This window comes from Pleurodeles waltl, chromosome 4_1, assembly GCF_031143425.1.
Source record: "Pleurodeles waltl isolate 20211129_DDA chromosome 4_1, aPleWal1.hap1.20221129, whole genome shotgun sequence".
Taxonomy (NCBI): Eukaryota; Metazoa; Chordata; class Amphibia; order Caudata; family Salamandridae; genus Pleurodeles; species Pleurodeles waltl.
Genome location: NC_090442.1, coordinates 39,880,799 through 39,904,488, shown reverse-complemented (window position 1 = coordinate 39,904,488; position 23,690 = coordinate 39,880,799). Strand labels below are relative to the sequence as shown.

The window sequence follows — 23,690 nt, the reverse complement described above, 5'->3', positions numbered from 1 at the left end:
GCTGGTTACCCAAATATGCAGCTTGTCATTTTATACAGCTTTCTTTATTGAAATTAAACTTGGACTCACTTGAAATATTCTCTTTCAAAATGAATGTTTGAGCTGCTGTGAATTTTATTTCTAGAGGTGGTGACAGGCTTTCAGGTACGTGCTTAGGTCAAGGCCCTGTTCATGTCACTTGTATAAGCTAATTCAGGGAGCAAATTAGCAAGTCAAGAAATGGAAAGTCTGAACTACTGTCAGTTCATTCTCTTTTCAAATAATCCAAAAATACCATTGCAGCATAAAACAGAGTATTCAATAAAAGAAGAAGGAGGATTAACGGCAAAAAAGCACATCATAAGATATGAAACTTTGGAAATTATCTAGATATTGTTTGAAAAAACTCCTTTGATGGAAAGAAGATGAAGAACGGTATGGGATCCTGTCCTGCGCACCTGTAATTGATATATTCCACATCCATTGATACCACCTAACCCTAAACACCCAAACATACTGCAGTCAGTGACCATGTGGCCTAATGGATAAGGCATCTGACTTCGGATCAGCAGATTGAGGGTTCGAGTCCCTTCATGGTTGAGTCTTTTTCTCACAGCACTCAACTTATCTTTACATACAAACTGGAAATACACTCTTACAATACTCCTTTCACTCTCACTCATTAAGAAAGCCCAATGCAAACTGCACAATCAGTCACGTTATGCCTTCAGCATTGCTACTTTTCTGTCTTTCTGCCATACCAATGTACCTCTTCATAAATGCCACGGATATGCAATACGTATACAACAATATGACATGGCACAATCATTGCGAACAGAACTGTGGGTAGATTCAGTGCAGGGAGTGTGTGCGTGCAGAAAGCAGAAACTATGCATGGGTAGACGCTCTATGATTTTCTCCAGGAATAATGCAAATTGTCCCTCAGAAAAAGTATAGTACTAGAGAAGAATCATAAAGGATTGACACAATTGCTGCCTTTGCTGTTGCCCCAGTTGTGTAATCTGTCAAGGACTGGTCTCTTGCAGATTGAGGCACCTAGTTGCAATTGTGTGGTAAAAATCACCCTTACAACCATTTTTGCTATAAACTTGAGATCTTTCTGAGATACTATCTCACAGACTTCTTATGAATGAGGAACTCTGAAATTGTCACATTCCAATTTGTACGTCCTTAAAACTATGCTGGTTATTCAAATGGGCAGATTGTTTTTTAAATTCCTTTCTGTCTCGAGTTGTAGTTATATTGATACAGAGGCATAATTGTTGAAAGATATATATTGGTTTGATTGAAATATGTTTGTAGAGGTGGTGATAGGCTTTCTGTGTCTGTCTGAGAGCAAGGACCGGTTAACGTCTTTTTCCAAGAGCAGTTTGTTGTGAAAGGTATCAGGCAAAGGAGTATGTATTGTGATGTGGTTCTCTGACTGCTTCTGTCCACTTGCCAAAAGTTCCAAGGCCCTATGATAGCACAAAAACTGAAAGATTGAAGTGGTGGGTGCCGGAGGTTTAAAATGGTCAGTTTAATTAAAGACAGAAAAGTGAAACGAATGACTGCAGAAACACTGTATGTGGCCATGAACTGAGATGAAAGGATGATTTTGGAACTCTGTCTTGCAGATTACCCTCAATGCCGCAATGGATAGGGCACTACTCTCACAGACCAGGGGGTGTAAGTTTAAGTCTATCTGAGGTGCACACCCTGAACTAATACATTTTTGCTGAAACCTAATCATATTGTTTACTCTTCCTCGTAGCAGCTTGCCAGGGTGATAGCATATTGCAACAGAACCATTCCACTTCTTCACTGAAAAGAGTCATGCTGGTTACCCAAATGTGCAGCGTGTCATTTTATACAACTTTCTTTATTGAAATTAAACTTGGACTCACTTGAAATATTCTCTTTCAAAATGAATGTTTTCAGCTGCTGTGAATTTTATTTCTAGAGGTGGTGACAGGCTTTCAGGTACGTGCTTAGGTCAAGGCCCTGTTCATGTCACTTGTATAAGCTAATTCAGGGAGCAAATTAGCAAGTCTAGAAATGGGAAGTCTGAACTACTGTCAAAGCAGTTTCATTCTCTTTTCAAATAATCCAAAAATACCATTGCAGCATAAAACAGAGTATTCAATAAAAGAAGAAAGGAGGATTAACGGCAAAAAAGCACAGCATAAGATATGAAACTTTGGAAATTATCTAGATATTGTTTGAAAAAACTCCTTTGATGGAAAGAAGATGAAGAACGGTATAGGATCCTGTCCTGCGCACCTGTAATTGATATGTTCCACATCCATTCATACCACCTAACCCTAAACACCCAAACATATTGCTGTCAGTGACCATGTGGCCTAATGGTAAAGGCATCTGACTTCGGATCAGAAGATTGAGGGTTCGAGTCCCTTCATGGTTGAGTCTCTTTCTCACAGCACTCAACTTATCTTTACATACAAACTGGAAACACACTCTTACAATACTCCTTTCACTCTCACTCATTAAGAAAGCCCAATGCAAACAGCACAATCAGTCACGTTATGCCTTCAGCATTGCTACTTTTCTATCTTTCTGCCATACCAATGTACCTCTTCATAAATGCCACGGATATGCAATACGTATACAACAATATGACATGGCACAATCATTGCGAACAGAACTGTGGGTAGATTCAGTGCAGGGAGTGTGTGCGTGCAGAAAGCAGAAACTGTGCATGGGTAGAAGCTCTATGATTTTCTCCAGGAATAATGCAAATTGTCCCTCAGAAAAAGTATAGTACTAGAGAAGAATCATAAAGGATTGACACAATTGCTGCCTTTGCTGTTGCCCCAGTTGTGTAATCTGTCAAGGACTGGTCTCTTGCAGATTGAGGCACCTAGTTGCAATTGTGTGGTAAAAATCACCCTTACAACCATTTTTGCTATAAACTTGAGATCTTTCTGAGATACTATCTCACAGACTTCTTATGAATGAGGAACTCTGAAATTGTCACATTCCAATTTGTACGTCCTTAAAACTATGCTGGTTATTCAAATGGGCAGATTGTTTTTTAAATTCCTTTCTGTCTCGAGTTGTAGTTATATTGATACAGAGGCATAATTGTTGAAAGATATATATTGGTTTGATTGAAATATGTTTGTAGAGGTGGTGATAGGCTTTCTGTGTCTGTCTGAGAGCAAGGACCGGTTAACGTCTTTTTCCAAGAGCAGTTTGTTGTGAAAGGTATCAGGCAAAGGAGTATGTATTGTGATGTGGTTCTCTGACTGCTTCTGTCCACTTGCCAAAAGTTCCAAGGCCCTATGATAGCACAAAAACGGAAAGATTGAAGTGGTGGGTGCCGGAGGTTTAAAATGGTCAGTTTAATTAAAGACAGAAAAGTGAAACGAATGACTGCAGAAACACTGTATGTGGCCATGAACTGAGATGAAAGGATGATTTTGGAACTCTGTCTTGCAGATTACCCTCAATGCCGCAATGGATAGGGCACTACTCTCACAGACCAGGGGGTGTAAGTTTAAGTCTATCTGAGGTGCACACCCTGAACTAATACATTTTTGCTGAAACCTAATCATATTGTTTACTCTTCCTCGTAGCAGCTTGCCAGGGTGATAGCATATTGCAACAGAACCATTCCACTTCTTCACTGAAAAGAGTCATGCTGGTTACCCAAATGTGCAGCGTGTCATTTTATACAACTTTCTTTATTGAAATTAAACTTGGACTCACTTGAAATATTCTCTTTCAAAATGAATGTTTTCAGCTGCTGTGAATTTTATTTCTAGAGGTGGTGACAGGCTTTCAGGTACGTGCTTAGGTCAAGGCCCTGTTCATGTCACTTGTATAAGCTAATTCAGGGAGCAAATTAGCAAGTCAAGAAATGGGAAGTCTGAACTACTGTCAAAGCAGTTTCATTCTCTTTTCAAATAATCCAAAAATACCATTGCAGCATAAAACAGAGTATTCAATAAAAGAAGAAAGGAGGATTAACGGCAAAAAAGCACAGCATAAGATATGAAACTTTGGAAATTATCTAGATATTGTTTGAAAAAACTCCTTTGGTGGAAAGAAGATGAAGAACGGTATGGGATCCTGTCCTGCGCACCTGTAATTGATATGTTCCACATCCATTCATACCACCTAACCCTAAACACCCAAACATATTGCTGTCAGTGACCATGTGGCCTAATGGTAAAGGCATCTGACTTCGGATCAGAAGATTGAGGGTTCGAGTCCCTTCATGGTTGAGTCTCTTTCTCACAGCACTCAACTTATCTTTACATACAAACTGGAAACACACTCTTACAATACTCCTTTCACTCTCACTCATTAAGAAAGCCCAATGCAAACTGCACAATCAGTCACGTTATTCCTTCAGCATTGCTACTTTTCTGTCTTTCTGCCATACCAAAGTACCTCTTCATAAATGCCTTGGATATGCAATACGTATACAACAATATGACATGGCACAATCATTCTGAACAGAACTGTGGGTAGATTCAGTGCAGGGAGTGTGTGCGTGCAGAAAGCAGAAACTATGCATGGATAGAAGCTCTATGATTTTCTCCAGGAATAATGCAAATTGTCCCTCAGAAAAAGTATAGTACTAGAGAAGAATCATAAAGGATTGACACAATTGCTGCCTTTGCTGTTGCCCCAGTTGTGTAATCTGTCAAGGACTGGTCTCTTGCAGATTGAGGCACCTAGTTGCAATTGTGTGGTAAAAATCACCCTTACAACCATTTTTGCTATAAACTTGAGATCTTTCTGAGATACTATCTCACAGACTTCTTATGAATGAGGAACTCTGAAATTGTCATATTCCAATTTGTACGTCCTTAAAACGATGCTGGTTATTCAAATGGGCAGATTGTTTTTTAAATTCCTTTCTGTCTCGAGTTGTAGTTATATTGATACAGAGGCATAATTGTTGAATGATATATATTGGTTTGATTGAAATATGTTCGTAGAGGTGGTGATAGGCTTTCTGTGTCTGTCTGAGAGCAAGGACCGGTTAACGTCTTTTTCCAAGAGCAGTTTATTGTGAAAGGTATCAGGCAAAGGAGTATGTATTGTGATGTGGTTCTCTGACTGCTTCTGTCCACTTGCCAAAAGTTCCAAGGCCCTATGATTGCACAAAAACTGTAAGATTGAAGTGGTGGGTGCCGGAGGATTAAAATGGTCAGTTTAATTAAAGACAGAAAAGTGAAACGAATGACTGCAGAAACACTGTATGTGGCCATGAACTGAGATGAAAGGATGATTTTGGAACTCTGTCTTGCAGATTACCCTCAATGCCGCAATGGATAGGGCACTACTCTCACAGACCAGGGGGTGTAAGTTTAAGTCTATCTGAGGTGCACACCCTGAACTAATACATTTTTGCTGAAACCTAATCATATTGTTTACTCTTCCTCGTAGCAGCTTGCCAGGGTGATAGCATATTGCAACAGAACCATTCCACTTCTTCACTGAAAAGAGTCATGCTGGTTACCCAAATGTGCAGCGTGTCATTTTATACAACTTTCTTTATTGAAATTAAACTTGGACTCACTTGAAATATTCTCTTTCAAAATGAATGTTTTCAGCTGCTGTGAATTTTATTTCTAGAGGTGGTGACAGGCTTTCAGGTACGTGCTTAGGTCAAGGCCCTGTTCATGTCACTTGTATAAGCTAATTCAGGGAGCAAATTAGCAAGTCAAGTAATGGGAAGTCTGAACTACTGTCAAAGCAGTTTCATTCTCTTTTCAAATAATCCAAAAATACCATTGCAGCATAAAACAGAGTATTCAATAAAAGAAGAAAGGAGGATTAACGGCAAAAAAGCACAGCATAAGATATGAAACTTTGGAAATTATCTAGATATTGTTTGAAAAAACTCCTTTGATGGAAAGAAGATGAAGAACGGTATGGGATCCTGTCCTGCGCACCTGTAATTGATATGTTCCACATCCATTCATACCACCTAACCCTAAACTCCCAAACATATTGCAGTCAGTGACCATGTGGCCTAATGGTAAAGGCATCTGACTTCGGATCAGAAGATTGAGGGTTCGAGTCCCTTCATGGTTGAGTCTTTTTCTCACAGCACTCAACTTATCTTTACATACAAACTGGAAACACACTCTTACAATACTCCTTTCACTCTCACTCATTAAGAAAGCCCAATGCAAACTGCACAATCAGTCACGTTATGCCTTCAGCATTGCTACTTTTCTATCTTTCTGCCATACCAATGTACCTCTTCATAAATGCCACGGATATGCAATACGTATACAACAATATGACATGGCACAATCATTGCGAACAGAACTGTGGGTAGATTCAGTGCAGGGAGTGTGTGCGTGCAGAAAGCAGAAACTGTGCATGGGTAGAAGCTCTATGATTTTCTCCAGGAATAATGCAAATTGTCCCTCAGAAAAAGTATAGTACTAGAGAAGAATCATAAAGGATTGACACAATTGCTGCCTTTGCTGTTGCCCCAGTTGTGTAATCTGTCAAGGACTGGTCTCTTGCAGATTGAGGCACCTAGTTGCAATTGTGTGGTAAAAATCACCCTTACAACCATTTTTGCTATAAACTTGAGATCTTTCTGAGATACTATCTCACAGACTTCTTATGAATGAGGAACTCTGAAATTGTCACATTCCAATTTGTACGTCCTTAAAACGATGCTGGTTATTCAAATGGGCAGATTGTTTTTTAAATTCCTTTCTGTCTCGAGTTGTAGTTATATTGATACAGAGGCATAATTGTTGAAAGATATATATTGGTTTGATTGAAATATGTTTGTAGAGGTGGTGATAGGCTTTCTGTGTCTGTCTGAGAGCAAGGACCGGTTAACGTCTTTTTCCAAGAGCAGTTTGTTGTGAAAGGTATCAGGCAAAGGAGTATGTATTGTGATGTGGTTCTCTGACTGCTTCTGTCCACTTGCCAAAAGTTCCAAGGCCCTATGATAGCACAAAAACGGAAAGATTGAAGTGGTGGGTGCCGGAGGTTTAAAATGGTCAGTTTAATTAAAGACAGAAAAGTGAAACGAATGACTGCAGAAACACTGTATGTGGCCATGAACTGAGATGAAAGGATGATTTTGGAACTCTGTCTTGCAGATTACCCTCAATGCCGCAATGGATAGGGCACTACTCTCACAGACCAGGGGGTGTAAGTTTAAGTCTATCTGAGGTGCACACCCTGAACTAATACATTTTTGCTGAAACCTAATCATATTGTTTACTCTTCCTCGTAGCAGCTTGCCAGGGTGATAGTATATTGCAACAGAACCATTCCACTTCTTCACTGAAAAGAGTCATGCTGGTTACCCAAATGTGCAGCGTGTCATTTTATACAACTTTCTTTATTGAAATTAAACTTGGACTCACTTGAAATATTCTCTTTCAAAATGAATTTTTTCGGCTGCTGTGAATTTTATTTCTAGAGGTGGTGACAGGCTTTCAGGTACGTGCTTAGGTCAAGGCCCTGTTCATGTCACTTGTATAAGCTAATTCAGGGAGCAAATTAGCAAGTCAAGAAATGGGAAGTCTGAACTACTGTCAAAGCAGTTTCATTCTCTTTTCAAATAATCCAAAAATACCATTGCAGCATAAAACAGAGTATTCAATAAAAGAAGAAAGGAGGATTAACGGCAAAAAAGCACAGCATAAGATATGAAACTTTGGAAATTATCTAGATATTGTTTGAAAAAACTCCTTTGGTGGAAAGAAGATGAAGAACGGTATGGGATCCTGTCCTGCGCACCTGTAATTGATATGTTCCACATCCATTCATACCACCTAACCCTAAACACTCAAACATATTGCAGTCAGTGACCATGTGGCCTAATGGTAAAGGCATCTGACTTCGGATCAGAAGATTGAGGGTTCGAGTCCCTTCATGGTTGAGTCTTTTTCTCACAGCACCCAACTTATCTTTACATACAAACTGGAAACACACTCTTACAATACTCCTTTCACTCTCACTCATTAAGAAAGCCCAATGCAAACTGCACAATCAGTCACGTTATGCCTTCAGCATTGCTACTTTTCTGTCTTTCTGCCATACCAAAGTACCTCTTCATAAATGCCTTGGATATGCAATACGTATACAACAATATGACATGGCACAATCATTCTGAACAGAACTGTGGGTAGATTCAGTGCAGGGAGTGTGTGCGTGCAGAAAGCAGAAACTATGCATGGATAGAAGCTCTATGATTTTCTCCAGGAATAATGCAATTTGTCCCTCAGAAAAAGTATAGTACTAGAGAAGAATCATAAAGGATTGACACAATTGCTGCCTTTGCTGTTGCCCCAGTTGTGTAATCTGTCAAGGACTGGTCTCTTGCAGATTGAGGCACCTAGTTGCAATTGTGTGGTAAAAATCACCCTTACAACCATTTTTCCTATAAACTTGAGATCTTTCTGAGATACTATCTCACAGACTTCTTATGAATGAGGAACTCTGAAATTGTCACATTCCAATTTGTACGTCCTTAAAACTATGCTGGTTATTCAAATGGGCAGATTGTTTTTTAAATTCCTTTCTGTCTCGAGTTGTAGTTATATTGATACAGAGGCATAATTGTTGAAAGATATATATTGGTTTGATTGAAATATGTTCGTAGAGGTGGTGATAGGCTTTCTGTGTCTGTCTGAGAGCAAGGACCGGTTAACGTCTTTTTCCAAGAGCAGTTTGTTGTGAAAGGTATCAGGCAAAGGAGTATGTATTGTGATGTGGTTCTCTGACTGCTTCTGTCCACTTGCCAAAAGTTCCAAGGCCCTATGATAGCACAAAAACGGTAAGATTGAAGAGGTGGGTGCCGGAGGTTTAAAATGGTCAGTTTAATTAAAGACAGAAAAGTGAAACGAATGACTGCAGAAATACTGTATGTGGCCATGAACTGAGATGAAAGGATGATTTTGGAACTCTGTCTTGCAGATTACCCTCAATGCCGCAATGGATAGGGCACTACTCTCACAGACCAGGGTGTGTAAGTTTAAGTCTATCTGAGGTGCACACCCTGAACTAATACATTTTTGCTGAAACCTAATCATATTGTTTACTCTTCCTCGTAGCAGCTTGCCAGGGTGATAGTATATTGCAACAGAACCATTCCACTTCTTCACTGAAAAGAGTCATGCTGGTTACCCAAATATGCAGCTTGTCATTTTATACAGCTTTCTTTATTGAAATTAAACTTGGACTCACTTGAAATATTCTCTTTCAAAATGAATGTTTGAGCTGCTGTGAATTTTATTTCTAGAGGTGGTGACAGGCTTTCAGGTACGTGCTTAGGTCAAGGCCCTGTTCATGTCACTTGTATAAGCTAATTCAGGGAGCAAATTAGCAAGTCAAGAAATGGGAAGTCTGAACTACTGTCAAAGCAGTTTCATTCTCTTTTCAAATAATCCAAAAATACCATTGCAGCATAAAACAGAGTATTCAATAAAAGAAGAAAGGAGGATTAACAGCAAAAAAGCACATCATAAGATATGAAACTTTGGAAATTATCTAGATATTGTTTGAAAAAACTCCTTTGATGGAAAGAAGATGAAGAACGGTATGGGATCCTGTCCTGCGCACCTGTAATTGATATGTTCCACATCCATTCATACCACCTAACCCTAAACAACCAAACATATTGCTGTCAGTGACCATGTGGCCTAATGGATACGGCGTCTGACTTCGGATCAGGAGATTGAGGGTTCGAGTCCCTTCATGGTTGAGTCTTTTTCTCACAGCACTCAACTTATCTTTACATACAAACTGGAAATACACTCTTACAATACTCCTTTCACTCTCACTCATTAAGAAAGCCCAATGCAAACTGCACAATCAGTCACGTTTTGCCATCAGCATTGCTACTTTTCTGTCTTTCTGCCATACCAAAGTACCTCTTCATAAATGCCACGGATATGCAATACGTATACAACAATATGACATGGCACAATCATTCTGAACAGAACTGTGGGTAGATTCAGTGCAGGGAGTGTGTGCGTGCAGAAAGCAGAAACTATGCATGGGTAGAAGCTCTATGATTTTCTCCAGTAATAATGCAAATTGTCCCTCAGAAAAAGTATAGTACTAGAGAAGAATCATAAAGGATTGACACAATTGCTGCCTTTGCTGTTGCCCCAGTTGTGTAATCTGTCAAGGACTGGTCTCTTGCAGATTGAGGCACCTAGTTGCAATTTTGTGGTAAAAATCACCCTTACAACCATTTTTGCTATAAACTTGAGATCTTTCTGAGATACTGTCTCACAGACTTCTTATGAATGAGGAACTCTGAAATTGTCACATTCCAATTTGTACGTCCTTAAAACTATGCTGGTTATTCAAATGGGCAGATTGTTTTTTAAATTCCTTTCTGTCTCGAGTTATAGTTATATTGATACAGAGGCATAATTGTTGAATGATATATATTGGTTTGATTGAAATATGTTCGTAGAGGTGGTGATAGGCTTTCTGTGTCTGTCTGAGAGCAAGGACCGGTTAACGTCTTTTTCCAAGAGCAGTTTATTGTGAAAGGTATCAGGCAAAGGAGTATGTATTGTGATGTGGTTCTCTGACTGCTTCTGCCCACTTGCCAAAAGTTCCAAGGCCCTATGTGTAGCACAAAAACAGTAAGATTGAAGTGGTGGGTGCCGGAGGTTTAAAATGGTCAGTTTAATTAAAGACAGAAAAGTGAAACGAATGACTGCAGAAATACTGTATGTGGCCATGAACTGAGATGAAAGGATGATTTTGGAACTCTGTCTTACAGATTACCCTCAATGCCGCAATAGATAGGGCACTACTCTCACAGACCAGGGTGTGTAAGTTTAAGTTTATCTGAGGTGCACACCCTGAACTAATACATTTTTGCTGAAACCTAATCATATTGTTTACTCTTCCTCGTAGCAGCTTGCCAGGGTGATAGTATATTGCAACAGAACCATTCCACTTCTTCACTGAAAAGTGTCATGCTGGTTACCCAAATGTGCAGCGTGTCATTTTATACAGCTTTCTTTATTGAAATTAAACTTGGACTCACTTGAAATATTCTCTTTCCAAATGAATGTTTTGAGCTGCTGTGAATTTTATTTCTAGAGGTGGTGACAGGCTTTCAGGTACGTGCTTAGGTCAAGGCCCTGTTCAGGTCACTTGTATAAGCTAATTCAGGGAGCAAATTAGCAAGTCAAGAAATGGGAAGTCTGAACTACTGTCAGTTCATTCTCTTTTCAAATAATCCAAAAATACCATTGCAGCATAAAACAGAGTATTCAATAAAAGAAGAAAGGAGGATTAACGGCAAAAAAGCACAGCATAAGATATGAAACTTTGGAAATTATCTAGATATTGTTTGAAAAAACTCCTTTGATGGAAAGAAGATGAAGAACGGTATGGGATCCTGTCCTGCGCACCTGTAATTGATATGTTCCACATCCATTCATACCACCTAACCCTAAACACCCAAACATGTTGCAGTCAGTGACCATGTGGCCTAATGGATAAGGCGTCTGACTTCGGATCAGAACATTGATGGTTTGAGTCCCTTTATGGTTGAGTCTTTTTCTCACAGCACCCAACTTATCTTTACATACAAACTGGAAACACACTCTTACAATACTCCTTTCACTCTCACTCATTAAGAAAGCCCAATGCAAACTGCACAATCAGTCACGTTATACCTTCAGCATTGCTACTTTTCTGTCTTTCTGCCATACCAAAGAACCTCTTCATAAATGCCATGGATATGCAATACGTATACAACAATATGACATGGCACAATCATTCTGAACAGAACTGTGGGTAGATTCAGTGCAGGGAGTGTGTTCGTGCAGAAAGCAGAAACTATGCATGGGTAGAAGCTCTATGATTTCCTCCAGGAATAATGCAAATTGTCCCTCAGAAAAAGTATAGTACTAGAGAAGAATCATAAAGGATTGACACAATTGCTGCCTTTGCTGTTGCCCCAGTTGTGTAATCTGTCAAGGACTGGTCTCTTGCAGATTGAGTCACCTAGTTGCAATTGTGTGGTAAAAATCACCCTTACAACCATTTTTGCTATAAACTTGAGATCTTTCTGAGATACTATCTCACAGACTTCTTATGAATGAGGAACTCTGAAATTGTCACATTCCAATTTGTACGTCCTTAAAACTCTGCTGGTTATTCAAAAGGGCAGATTGTTTTTTAAATTCCTTTCTGTCTCGAGTTGTAGTTATATTGATACAGAGGTATAATTGTTGAATGATATATATTGGTTTGATTGAAATATGTTTGTAGAGGTGGTGATAGGCTTTCTGTGTCTGTCTGAGAGCAAGAACCGGTTAACGTCTTTTTCCAAGAGCAGTTTGTTGTGAAAGGTATCAGGCAAAGGAGTATGTATTGTGATGTGGTTCTCTGACTGCTTCTGTCCACTTGCCAAAAGTTCCAAGGCCCTATGAGAGCACAAAAACGGAAAGATTGAAGTGGTGGGTGCCGGAGGTTTAAAATGGTCAGTTTAATTAAAGACAGAAAAGTGAAACGAATGACTGCAGAAACACTGTATGTGGCCATGAACTGAGATGAAAGGATGATTTTGGAACTCTGTCTTGCAGATTACCCTCAATGCCGCAATGGATAGGGCACTACTCTCACAGACCAGGGTGTGTAAGTTTAAGTCTATCTGAGGTGCACACCCTTAACTAATACATTTTTGCTGAAACCTAATCATATTGTTTACTCTTCCTCGTAGCAGCTTGCCAGGGTGATAGCATATTGCAACAGAACCATTCCACTTCTTCACTGAAAAGAGTCATGCTGGTTACCCAAATGTGCAGCGTGTCATTTTATACAACTTTCTTTATTGAAATTAAACTTGGACTCACTTGAAATATTCTCTTTCAAAATGAATGTTTTCAGCTGCTGTGAATTTTATTTCTAGAGGTGGTGACAGGCTTTCAGGTACGTGCTTAGGTCAAGGCCCTGTTCATGTCACTTGTATAAGCTAATTCAGGGAGCAAATTAGCAAGTCAAGAAATGGGAAGTCTGAACTACTGTCAAAGCAGTTTCATTCTCTTTTCAAATAATCCAAAAATACCATTGCAGCATAAAACAGAGTATTCAATAAAAGAAGAAAGGAGGATTAACGGCAAGAAAGCACAGCATAAGATATGAAACTTTGGAAATTATCTAGATATTATTTGAAAAAACTACTTTGATGGAAAGAAGATGAAGAACGGTATGGGATCCTGTCCTGCGCACCTGTAATTGATATGTTCCACATCCATTCATACCACCTAACCCTAAACACCCAAACATAGTGCAGTCAGTGACCATGTGGCCTAATGGTAAAGGCGTCTGACTTCGGATCAGAAGATTGAGGGTTCGAGTCCCTTCATGGTTTAGTCTTTTTCTCACAGCACCCAACTTATCTTTACATACAAACTGGAAACACTCTCTTACAATACTCCTTTCACTCTCACTCATTAAGAAAGCCCAATGCAAACTGCACAATCAGTCACGTTATGCCTTCAGCATTGCTACTTTTCTGTCTTTCTGCCATACCAAAGTACCTCTTCATAAATGCCATGGATATGCAATACGTATACAACAATATGACATGGCACAATCATTCTGAACAGAACTGTGGGTAGATTCAGTGCAGGGAGTGTGTGTGTGCAGAAAGCAGAAACTATGCATGGATAGAAGCTCTATGATTTTCTCCAGGAATAATGCAAATTGTCCCTCAGAAAAAGTATAGTACTAGAGAAGAATCATAAAGGATTGACACAATTGCTGCCTTTGCTGTTGCCCCAGTTGTGTAATCTGTCAAGGACTGGTCTCTTGCAGATTGAGGCACCTAGTTGCAATTGTGTGGTAAAAATCACCCTAACAACCATTTTTGCTATAAACTTGAGATCTTTCTGAGATACTATCTCACAGACTTCTTATGAATGAGGAACTCTGAAATTGTCATATTCCAATTTGTACGTCCTTAAAACTATGCTGGTTATTCAAATGGGCAGATTGTTTTTTAAATTCCTTTCTGTCTCGAGTTGTAGTTATATTGATACAGAGGCATAATTGTTGAATGATATATATTGGTTTGATTGAAATATGTTCGTAGAGGTGGTGATAGGCTTTCTGTGTCTGTCTGAGAGCAAGGACCGGTTAACCTCTTTTTCCAAGAGCAGTTTATTGTGAAAGGTATCAGGCAAAGGAGTATGTATTGTGATGTGGTTCTCTGACTGCTTCTGTCCACTTGCCAAAAGTTCCAAGGCCCTATGATTGCACAAAAACGGTAAGATTGAAGTGGTGGGTGCCGGAGGTTTAAAATGGTCAGTTTAATTAAAGACAGAAAAGTGAAACGAATGACTGCAGAAATACTGTATGTGGCCATGAACTGAGATGAAAGGATGATTTTGGAACTCTGTCTTGCAGATTACCCTCAATGCCGCAATAGATAGGGCACTACTCTCACAGACCAGGGTGTGTAAGTTTAAGTCTATCTGAGGTGCACACCCTGAACTAATACATTTTTGCTGAAACCTAATCATATTGTTTACTCTTCCTCGTAGCAGCTTGCCAGGGTGATAGTATATTGCAACAGAACCATTCCACTTCTTCACTGAAAAGTGTCATGCTGGTTACCCAAATGAGCAGCGTGTCATTTTATACAGCTTTCTTTATTGAAATTAAACTTGGACTCACTTGAAATATTCTCTTTCAAAATGAATGTTTTGAGCTGCTGTGACTTTTATTTCTAGAGGTGGTGACAGGCTTTCAGGTACGTGCTTAGGTCAAGGCCCTGTTCATGTCACTTGTATAAGCTAATTCAGGGAGCAAATTAGCAAGTCAAGAAATGGGAAGTCTGAACTACTGTCAAAGCAGTTTCATTCTCTTTTCAAATAATCCAAAAATACCATTGCAGCATAAAACAGAGTATTCAATAAAAGAAGAAAGGAGGATTAACAGCAAAAAAGCACATCATAAGATATGAAACTTTGGAAATTATCTAGATATTGTTTGAAAAAACTCCTTTGATGGAAAGAAGATGAAGAACGGTATGGGATCCTGTCCGGCGCACCTGTAATTGATATGTTCCACATCCATTCATACCACCTAACCCTAAACAACCAAACATATTGCTGTCAGTGACCATGTGGCCTAATGGATAAGGCATCTGACTTCGGATCAGGAGATTGAGGGTTCGAGTCCCTTCATGGTTGAGTCTTTTTCTCACAGCACTCAACTTATCTTTACATACAAACTGGAAATACACTCTTACAATACTCCTTTCACTCTCACTCATTAAGAAAGCCCAATGCAAACTGCACAATCAGTCACGTTATGCCTTCAGCATTGCTACTTTTCTGTCTTTCTGCCATACCAATGTACCTCTTCATAAATGCCACGGATATGCAATACGTATACAACAATATGACATGGCACAATCATTGCGAACAGAACTGTGGGTAGATTCAGTGCAGGGAGTGTGTGCGTGCAGAAAGCAGAAACTATGCATGGGTAGAAGCTCTATGATTTTCTCCAGGAATAATGCAAATTGTCCCTCAGAAAAAGTATAGTACTAGAGAAGAATCATAAAGGATTGACACAATTGCTGCCTTTGCTGTTGCCCCAGTTGTGTAATCTGTCAAGGACTGGTCTCTTGCAGATTGAGGCACCTAGTTGCAATTGTGTGGTAAAAATCACCCTTACAACCATTTTTGCTATAAACTTGAGATCTTTCTGAGATACTATCTCACAGACTTCTTATGAATGAGGAACTCTGAAATTGTCACATTCCAATTTGTACGTCCTTAAAACTATGCTGGTTATTCAAATGGGCAGATTGTTTTTTAAATTCCTTTCTGTCTCGAGTTGTAGTTATATTGATACAGAGGCATAATTGTTGAAAGATATATATTGGTTTGATTGAAATATGTTTGTAGAGGTGGTGATAGGCTTTCTGTGTCTGTCTGAGAGCAAGGACCGGTTAACGTCTTTTTCCAAGAGCAGTTTGTTGTGAAAGGTATCAGGCAAAGGAGTATGTATTGTGATGTGGTTCTCTGACTGCTTCTGTCCACTTGCCAAAAGTTCCAAGGCCCTATGATAGCACAAAAACGGAAAGATTGAAGTGGTGGGTGCCGGAGGTTTAAAATGGTCAGTTTAATTAAAGACAGAAAAGTGAAACGAATGACTGCAGAAACACTGTATGTGGCCATGAACTGAGATGAAAGGATGATTTTGGAACTCTGTCTTGCAGATTACCCTCAATGCCGCAATGGATAGGGCACTACTCTCACAGACCAGGGGGTGTAAGTTTAAGTCTATCTGAGGTGCACACCCTGAACTAATACATTTTTGCTGAAACCTAATCATATTGTTTACTCTTCCTCGTAGCAGCTTGCCAGGGTGATAGCATATTGCAACAGAACCATTCCACTTCTTCACTGAAAAGAGTCATGCTGGTTACCCAAATGTGCAGCGTGTCATTTTATACAACTTTCTTTATTGAAATTAAACTTGGACTCACTTGAAATATTCTCTTTCAAAATGAATGTTTTCAGCTGCTGTGAATTTTATTTCTAGAGGTGGTGACAGGCTTTCAGGTACGTGCTTAGGTCAAGGCCCTGTTCATGTCACTTGTATAAGCTAATTCAGGGAGCAAATTAGCAAGTCAAGAAATGGGAAGTCTGAACTACTGTCAAAGCAGTTTCATTCTCTTTTCAAATAATCCAAAAATACCATTGCAGCATAAAACAGAGTATTCAATAAAAGAAGAAAGGAGGATTAACGGCAAAAAAGCACAGCATAAGATATGAAACTTTGGAAATTATCTAGATATTGTTTGAAAAAACTCCTTTGATGGAAAGAAGATGAAGAACGGTATGGGATCCTGTCCTGCGCACCTGTAATTGATATGTTCCACATCCATTCATACCACCTAACCCTAAACACCCAAACATATTGCAGTCAGTGACCATGTGGCCTAATGGTAAAGGCATCTGACTTCGGATCAGAAGATTGAGGGTTCGAGTCCCTTCATGGTTGAGTCTTTTTCTCACAGCACTCAACTTATCTTTACATACAAACTGGAAACACACTCTTACAATACTCCTTTCACTCTCACTCATTAAGAAAGCCCAATGCAAACTGCACAATCAGTCACGTTATGCCTTCAGCATTGCTACTTTTCTGTCTTTCTGCCATACCAATGTACCTCTTCATAAATGCCACGGATAGCAATACGTATACAACAATATGACATGGCACAATCATTGCGAACAGAACTGTGGGTAGATTCAGTGCAGGGAGTGTGTGCGTGCAGAAAGCAGAAACTATGCATGGGTAGAAGCTCTATGATTTTCTCCAGGAATAATGCAAATTGTCCCTCAGAAAAAGTATAGTACTAGAGAAGAATCATAAAGGATTGACACAATTGCTGCCTTTGCTGTTGCCCCAGTTGTGTAATCTGTCAAGGACTGGTCTCTTGCAGATTGAGGCACCTAGTTGCAATTGTGTGGTAAAAATCACCCTTACAACCATTTTTGCTATAAACTTGAGATCTTTCTGAGATACTATCTCACAGACTTCTTATGAATGAGGAACTCTGAAATTGTCACATTCCAATTTGTACGTCCTTAAAACTATGCTGGTTATTCAAATGGGCAGATTGTTTTTTAAATTCCTTTCTGTCTCGAGTTGTAGTTATATTGATACAGAGGCATAATTATTGAAAGATATATATTGGTTTGATTGAAATATGTTTGTAGAGGTGGTGATAGGCTTTCTGTGTCTGTCTGAGAGCAAGGACCGGTTAACGTCTTTTTCCAAGAGCAGTTTGTTGTGAAAGGTATCAGGCAAAGGAGTATGTATTGTGATGTGGTTCTCTGACTGCTTCTGTCCACTTGCCAAAAGTTCCAAGGCCCTATGATAGCACAAAAACGGAAAGATTGAAGTGGTGGGTGCCGGAGGTTTAAAATGGTCAGTTTAATTAAAGACAGAAAAGTGAAACGAATGACTGCAGAAACACTGTATGTGGCCATGAACTGAGATGAAAGGATGATTTTGGAACTCTGTCTTGCAGATTACCCTCAATGCCGCAATGGATAGGGCACTACTCTCACAGACCAGGGGGTGTAAGTTTAAGTCTATCTGAGGTGCACACCCTGAACTAATACATTTTTGCTGAAACCTAATCATATTGTTTACTCTTCCTCGTAGCAGCTTGCCAGGGTGATAGCATATTGCAACAGAACCATTCCACTTCTTCACTGAAAAGAGTCATGCTGGTTACCCAAATGTGCAGCGTGTCATTTTATACAACTTTCTTTATTGAAATTAAACTTGGACTCACTTGAAATATTCTCTTTCAAAATGAATGTTTTCAGCTGCTGTGAATTTTATTTCTAGAGGTGGTGACAGGCTTTCAGGTACGTGCTTAGGTCAAGGCCCTGTTCATGTCACTTGTATAAGCTAATTCAGGGAGCAAATTAGCAAGTCAAGAAATGGGAAGTCTGAACTACTGTCAAAGCAGTTTCATTCTCTTTTCAAATAATCCAAAAATACCATTGCAGCATAAAACAGAGAATTCAATAAAAGAAGAAAGGAGGATTAACGGCAAAAAAGCACAGCATAAGATATGAAACTTTGGAAATTATCTAGATATTGTTTGAAAAAACTCCTTTGATGGAAAGAAGATGAAGAACGGTATGGGATCCTGTCCTGCGCACCTGTAATTGATATGTTCCACATCCATTCATACCACCTAACCCTAAACACCCAAACATATTGCAGTCAGTGACCATGTGGCCTAATGGTAAAGGCATCTGACTTCGGATCAGAAGATTGAGGGTTCGAGTCCCTTCATGGTTGAGTCTTTTTCTCACAGCACTCAACTTATCTTTACATACAAACTGGAAACACACTCTTACAATACTCCTTTCACTCTCACTCATTAAGAAAGCCCAATGCAAACTGCACAATCAGTCACGTTATGCCTTCAGCATTGCTACTTTTCTGTCTTTCTGCCATACCAATGTACCTCTTCATAAATGCCACGGATAGCAATACGTATACAACAATATGACATGGCACAATCATTGCGAACAGAACTGTGGGTAGATTCAGTGCAGGGAGTGTGTGCGTGCAGAAAGCAGAAACTATGCATGGGTAGAAGCTCTATGATTTTCTCCAGGAATAATGCAAATTGTCCCTCAGAAAAAGTATAGTACTAGAGAAGAATCATAAAGGATTGACACAATTGCTGCCTTTGCTGTTGCCCCAGTTGTGTAATCTGTCAAGGACTGGTCTCTTGCAGATTGAGGCACCTAGTTGCAATTGTGTGGTAAAAATCACCCTTACAACCATTTTTGCTATAAACTTGAGATCTTTCTGAGATACTATCTCACAGACTTCTTATGAATGAGGAACTCTGAAATTGTCACATTCCAATTTGTACGTCCTTAAAACTATGCTGGTTATTCAAATGGGCAGATTGTTTTTTAAATTCCTTTCTGTCTCGAGTTGTAGTTATATTGATACAGAGGCATAACTATTGAAAGATATATATTGGTTTGATTGAAATATGTTTGTAGAGGTGGTGATAGGCTTTCTGTGTCTGTCTGAGAGCAAGGACCGGTTAACGTCTTTTTCCAAGAGCAGTTTGTTGTGAAAGGTATCAGGCAAAGGAGTATGTATTGTGATGTGGTTCTCTGACTGCTTCTGTCCACTTGCCAAAAGTTCCAAGGCCCTATGATAGCACAAAAACGGAAAGATTGAAGTGGTGGGTGCCGGAGGTTTAAAATGGTCAGTTTAATTAAAGACAGAAAAGTGAAACGAATGACTGCAGAAACACTGTATGTGGCCATGAACTGAGATGAAAGGATGATTTTGGAACTCTGTCTTGCAGATTACCCTCAATGCCGCAATGGATAGGGCACTACTCTCACAGACCAGGGGGTGTAAGTTTAAGTCTATCTGAGGTGCACACCCTGAACTAATACATTTTTGCTGAAACCTAATCATATTGTTTACTCTTCCTCGTAGCAGCTTGCCAGGGTGATAGCATATTGCAACAGAACCATTCCACTTCTTCACTGAAAAGAGTCATGCTGGTTACCCAAATGTGCAGCGTGTCATTTTATACAACTTTCTTTATTGAAATTAAACTTGGACTCACTTGAAATATTCTCTTTCAAAATGAATGTTTGAGCTGCTGTGAATTTTATTTCTAGAGGTGGTGACAGGCTTTCAGGTACGTGCTTAGGTCAAGGCCCTGTTCATGTCACTTGTATAAGCTAATTCAGGGAGCAAATTAGCAAGTCAAGAAATGGGAAGTCTGAACTACTGTCAAAGCAGTTTCATTCTCTTTTCAAATAATCCAAAAATACCATTGCAGCATAAAACAGAGTATTCAATAAAAGAAGAAAGGAGGATTAACGGCAAAAAAGCACAGCATAAGATATGAAACTTTGGAAATTATCTAGATATTGTTTGAAAAAACTCCTTTGGTGGAAAGAAGATGAAGGACGGTATGGGATCCTGTCCTGCGCACCTGTAATTGATATGTTCCACATCCATTCATACCACCTAACCCTAAACACCCAAACATATTGCAGTCAGTGACCATGTGGCCTAATGGTAAAGGCATCTGACTTCGGATCAGAAGATTGAGGGTTCGAGTCCCTTCATGGTTGAGTTTTTTTCTCACAGCACCCAACTTATCTTTACATACAAACTGGAAACACACTCTTACAATATTCCTTTCACTCTCACTCATTAAGAAAGCCCAATGCAAACTGCACAATCAGTCACGTTATGCCTTCAGCATTGCTACTTTTCTGTCTTTCTGCCATACCAAAGTACCTCTTCATAAATGCCTTGGATATGCAATACGTATACAACAATATGACATGGCACAATCATTCTGAACAGAACTGTGGGTAGATTCAGTGCAGGGAGTGTGTGCGTGCAGAAAGCAGAAACTATGCATGGATAGAAGCTCTATGATTTTCTCCAGGAATAATGCAAATTGTCCCTCAGAAAAAGTATAGTACTAGAGAAGAATCATAAAGGATTGACACAATTGCTGCCTTTGCTGTTGCCCCAGTTGTGTAATCTGTCAAGGACTGGTCTCTTGCAGATTGAGGCACCTAGTTGCAATTGTGTGGTAAAAATCACCCTTACAACCATTTTTGCTATAAACTTGAGATCTTTCTGAGATACTATCTCACAGACTTCTTATGAATGAGGAACTCTGAAATTGTCATATTCCAATTTGTACGTCCTTAAAACTATGCTGGTTATTCAAATGGGCAGATTGTTTTTTAAATTCCTTTCTGTCTCGAGTTGTAGTTATATTGATACAGAGGCATAATTGTTGAATGATATATATTGGTTTGATTGAAATATGTTCGTAGAGGTGGTGATAGGCTTTCTGTGTCTGTCTGAGAGCAAGGACCGGTTAACGTCTTTTTCCAAGAGCAGTTTATTGTGAAAGGTATCAGGCAAAGGAGTATGTATTGTGATGTGGTTCTCTGACTGCTTCTGTCCACTTGCCAAAAGTTCCAAGGCCCTATGACTGCACAAAAACGGTAAGATTGAAGTGGTGGGTGCCGGAGGTTTAAAATGGTCAGTTTAATTAAAGACAGAAAAGTGAAACGAATGACTGCAGAAATACTGTATGTGGCCATGAACTGAGATGAAAGGATGATTTTGGAACTCTGTCTTGCAGATTACCCTCAATGCCGCAATAGATAGGGCACTACTCTCACAGACCAGGGTGTGTAAGTTTAAGTCTATTGAGGAAATTCGATTTTTAATACGATCGTATCGACCCGCCATTTTGTGGCCCGCCGCCATTTTATGTTGCCTTCACTCAGGCAGCACAGCGAACGAAGTCCATTCTGCCTTTTCTGCTTATTCTGCAACATGGTGTTCAAAACAGCCTTCTGCCTCTATCTTTACAAGGCTGGTATTAAGGTCTGACCGAGTACACTAATCCCTGTCTGGTTTTCTAATCCTTGTTTCAACTATCTGTAGGCTCACACTATTCTCCGCCGATCTTATCTTATCGTCTGGCCTTCGCTGTCCTTTGCTAGTAATCTCTCATTTCACAACTGTCCTCCAAACGCACACAAACTTATCGCACCACATGCAACTTCGTTGTGGATCGGTTAATGAATTAGTTCAAGGGAGGGGTGACAAACACAGCTGGAGGGGAGGCAACCTTAAGTCACTTGATACTTTGTTTTCCAATTCCTTCTATTGGTGCTGTCTTGTTTTCCGACATTTCTATTGGCTCTGTTCTATCTTTACATTATTCTTACTGGCTCCTTTCTATGTGTTCTGGGAGTGTATGTAGTTAATAAATGGTTTTTATACGGTATATAAGATTGTGCGCCACAAAGTAAAGTGGCAGTCTCCTGAGAACATACCTTGTGTACTTCTTGGACAACTGTACTAGCTGCAGCTAATAAAATCTGATCTTTTACGCCTGACAGAGTGTCCCGTGTCTCTGTTAGTTGAGGCAGGTGAATCCAAGGAGATTTCAGGCGTACCCTGCGCCGCCAGGCCCATAAGGTTCTGGTTCTTCAACTGGCGCCCAACGTGGGGCGGCTTCAGCGGTACCGGTTCTGCCTGAAGGTCGTGAGGAACCCCGCAAGAAAATTCTGGAGGAATCGCGAGCCACGTCAAGCGACCCCTGTATGTCGAAGTGGTCCGAAGGTCTTTTTCAGCGCGGTTACTCCTTCCTGACGGCTACTGACGACTGCTGCCCTGACTGCCGCCCTGCCTTGGCCCTTTCTTTGATGATGTATGGTAAAGCGAGACGATAGACGGGCCTCTGTTGGTGTAAGAAGACATCCTTAGTTAAGTATTTGGTGGGTCGCGCCCACAAATTTTGGTCTTTGTTTTGTCCTTAGGTCCTTAGATTTGGCCATTGCAGTGGCCAAAGCCGAGGGGTAAGTGCATTTGTGCTGTGTAAACTGAAAGTTTTACCCCCTTGATGTTTGTGAACAGCCAGTAAAAATCGTGAGATGTCTGGTCTGACTAAGTTTGGAAAACTTTGTTGCTTTGGTTGTAATAGGGACTCCCAGCTTGAGGACTCCTGTCCGATTCCTTCGGTTGGAACTCCCACATATGAGCTCTATTCTAAACATGGTGTTGGTCCTATTGCCTTTAATAAGACATGGACCCGATATACAAAGAAAGATGGTGTTTTAAAATGGCCAGAAAATGGTAGTTTCGAAACTGATGTGCTAGATAATTTAGAAGCAACGTTATTTAAAAGAAAAGCCCGGCCGGCAATGTTTGACTCTTTTCGCCTTTGGCGTAAGGAAGCCAAACAGAGAGAAATTAAACAAGCGAAACGAGATAGGAAAACACAGGGAATGACGATTATACAGGCTGCTCAGCAATTCAAAGATGATGAAATAGATAATGCAATGGAAATTTCAGACAGACAGCATCGAATGGCAATAGATAAATGCTATCCGACGTTGCCTATCTCTTCCCTTGATAAGAGAAAAGATTTTGAGGAAGATTCCTTAATGTCCCACTTATTGAAATTGCCTCCGCCCTATGTACAAGGTGCTAATGCACCCCCGATGTTACAGCCTGTTCAGCCGCCAGTTGTGCTTCCGCCTGCTCCAGCTTTTCCACATTTGCCTCCTCAAGTATTGCCTATGCCAACTTTGCCTTTAACTCCTTTGCCTTCTGCTCCTTTGGCAATTCCTAATGCT

At 39.9% G+C, this 23,690-nt stretch overlaps 10 non-coding genes across 10 annotated transcripts; all 10 read left to right on the top strand.

Moving 5' to 3' along the window:
* The first annotated feature begins 2,331 nt into the window (after positions 1 to 2,331).
* On the top strand, positions 2,332 to 2,404 carry TRNAR-UCG (transfer RNA arginine (anticodon UCG)). Its single transcript has one exon. It is a non-coding gene; the product is annotated as a tRNA-Arg (tRNA).
* Positions 2,405 to 4,156: 1,752 nt separating this feature from the next.
* On the top strand, positions 4,157 to 4,229 carry TRNAR-UCG (transfer RNA arginine (anticodon UCG)). The gene has a single exon. It is a non-coding gene; the product is annotated as a tRNA-Arg (tRNA).
* A 1,752-nt stretch (positions 4,230 to 5,981) lies between these two features.
* TRNAR-UCG (transfer RNA arginine (anticodon UCG)) lies at positions 5,982 to 6,054 on the top strand. The gene has a single exon. It is a non-coding gene; the product is annotated as a tRNA-Arg (tRNA).
* A 1,752-nt stretch (positions 6,055 to 7,806) lies between these two features.
* On the top strand, positions 7,807 to 7,879 carry TRNAR-UCG (transfer RNA arginine (anticodon UCG)). The gene has a single exon. It is a non-coding gene; the product is annotated as a tRNA-Arg (tRNA).
* A 1,751-nt stretch (positions 7,880 to 9,630) lies between these two features.
* On the top strand, positions 9,631 to 9,703 carry TRNAR-UCG (transfer RNA arginine (anticodon UCG)). Its single transcript has one exon. It is a non-coding gene; the product is annotated as a tRNA-Arg (tRNA).
* A 3,572-nt stretch (positions 9,704 to 13,275) lies between these two features.
* Positions 13,276 to 13,348, top strand: TRNAR-UCG (transfer RNA arginine (anticodon UCG)). Its single transcript has one exon. It is a non-coding gene; the product is annotated as a tRNA-Arg (tRNA).
* A 1,752-nt stretch (positions 13,349 to 15,100) lies between these two features.
* TRNAR-UCG (transfer RNA arginine (anticodon UCG)) lies at positions 15,101 to 15,173 on the top strand. The gene has a single exon. It is a non-coding gene; the product is annotated as a tRNA-Arg (tRNA).
* Positions 15,174 to 16,925: 1,752 nt separating this feature from the next.
* TRNAR-UCG (transfer RNA arginine (anticodon UCG)) lies at positions 16,926 to 16,998 on the top strand. Its single transcript has one exon. It is a non-coding gene; the product is annotated as a tRNA-Arg (tRNA).
* Positions 16,999 to 18,749: 1,751 nt separating this feature from the next.
* On the top strand, positions 18,750 to 18,822 carry TRNAR-UCG (transfer RNA arginine (anticodon UCG)). Its single transcript has one exon. It is a non-coding gene; the product is annotated as a tRNA-Arg (tRNA).
* Positions 18,823 to 20,572: 1,750 nt separating this feature from the next.
* Positions 20,573 to 20,645, top strand: TRNAR-UCG (transfer RNA arginine (anticodon UCG)). The gene has a single exon. It is a non-coding gene; the product is annotated as a tRNA-Arg (tRNA).
* Positions 20,646 to 23,690: the final 3,045 nt, after the last annotated feature.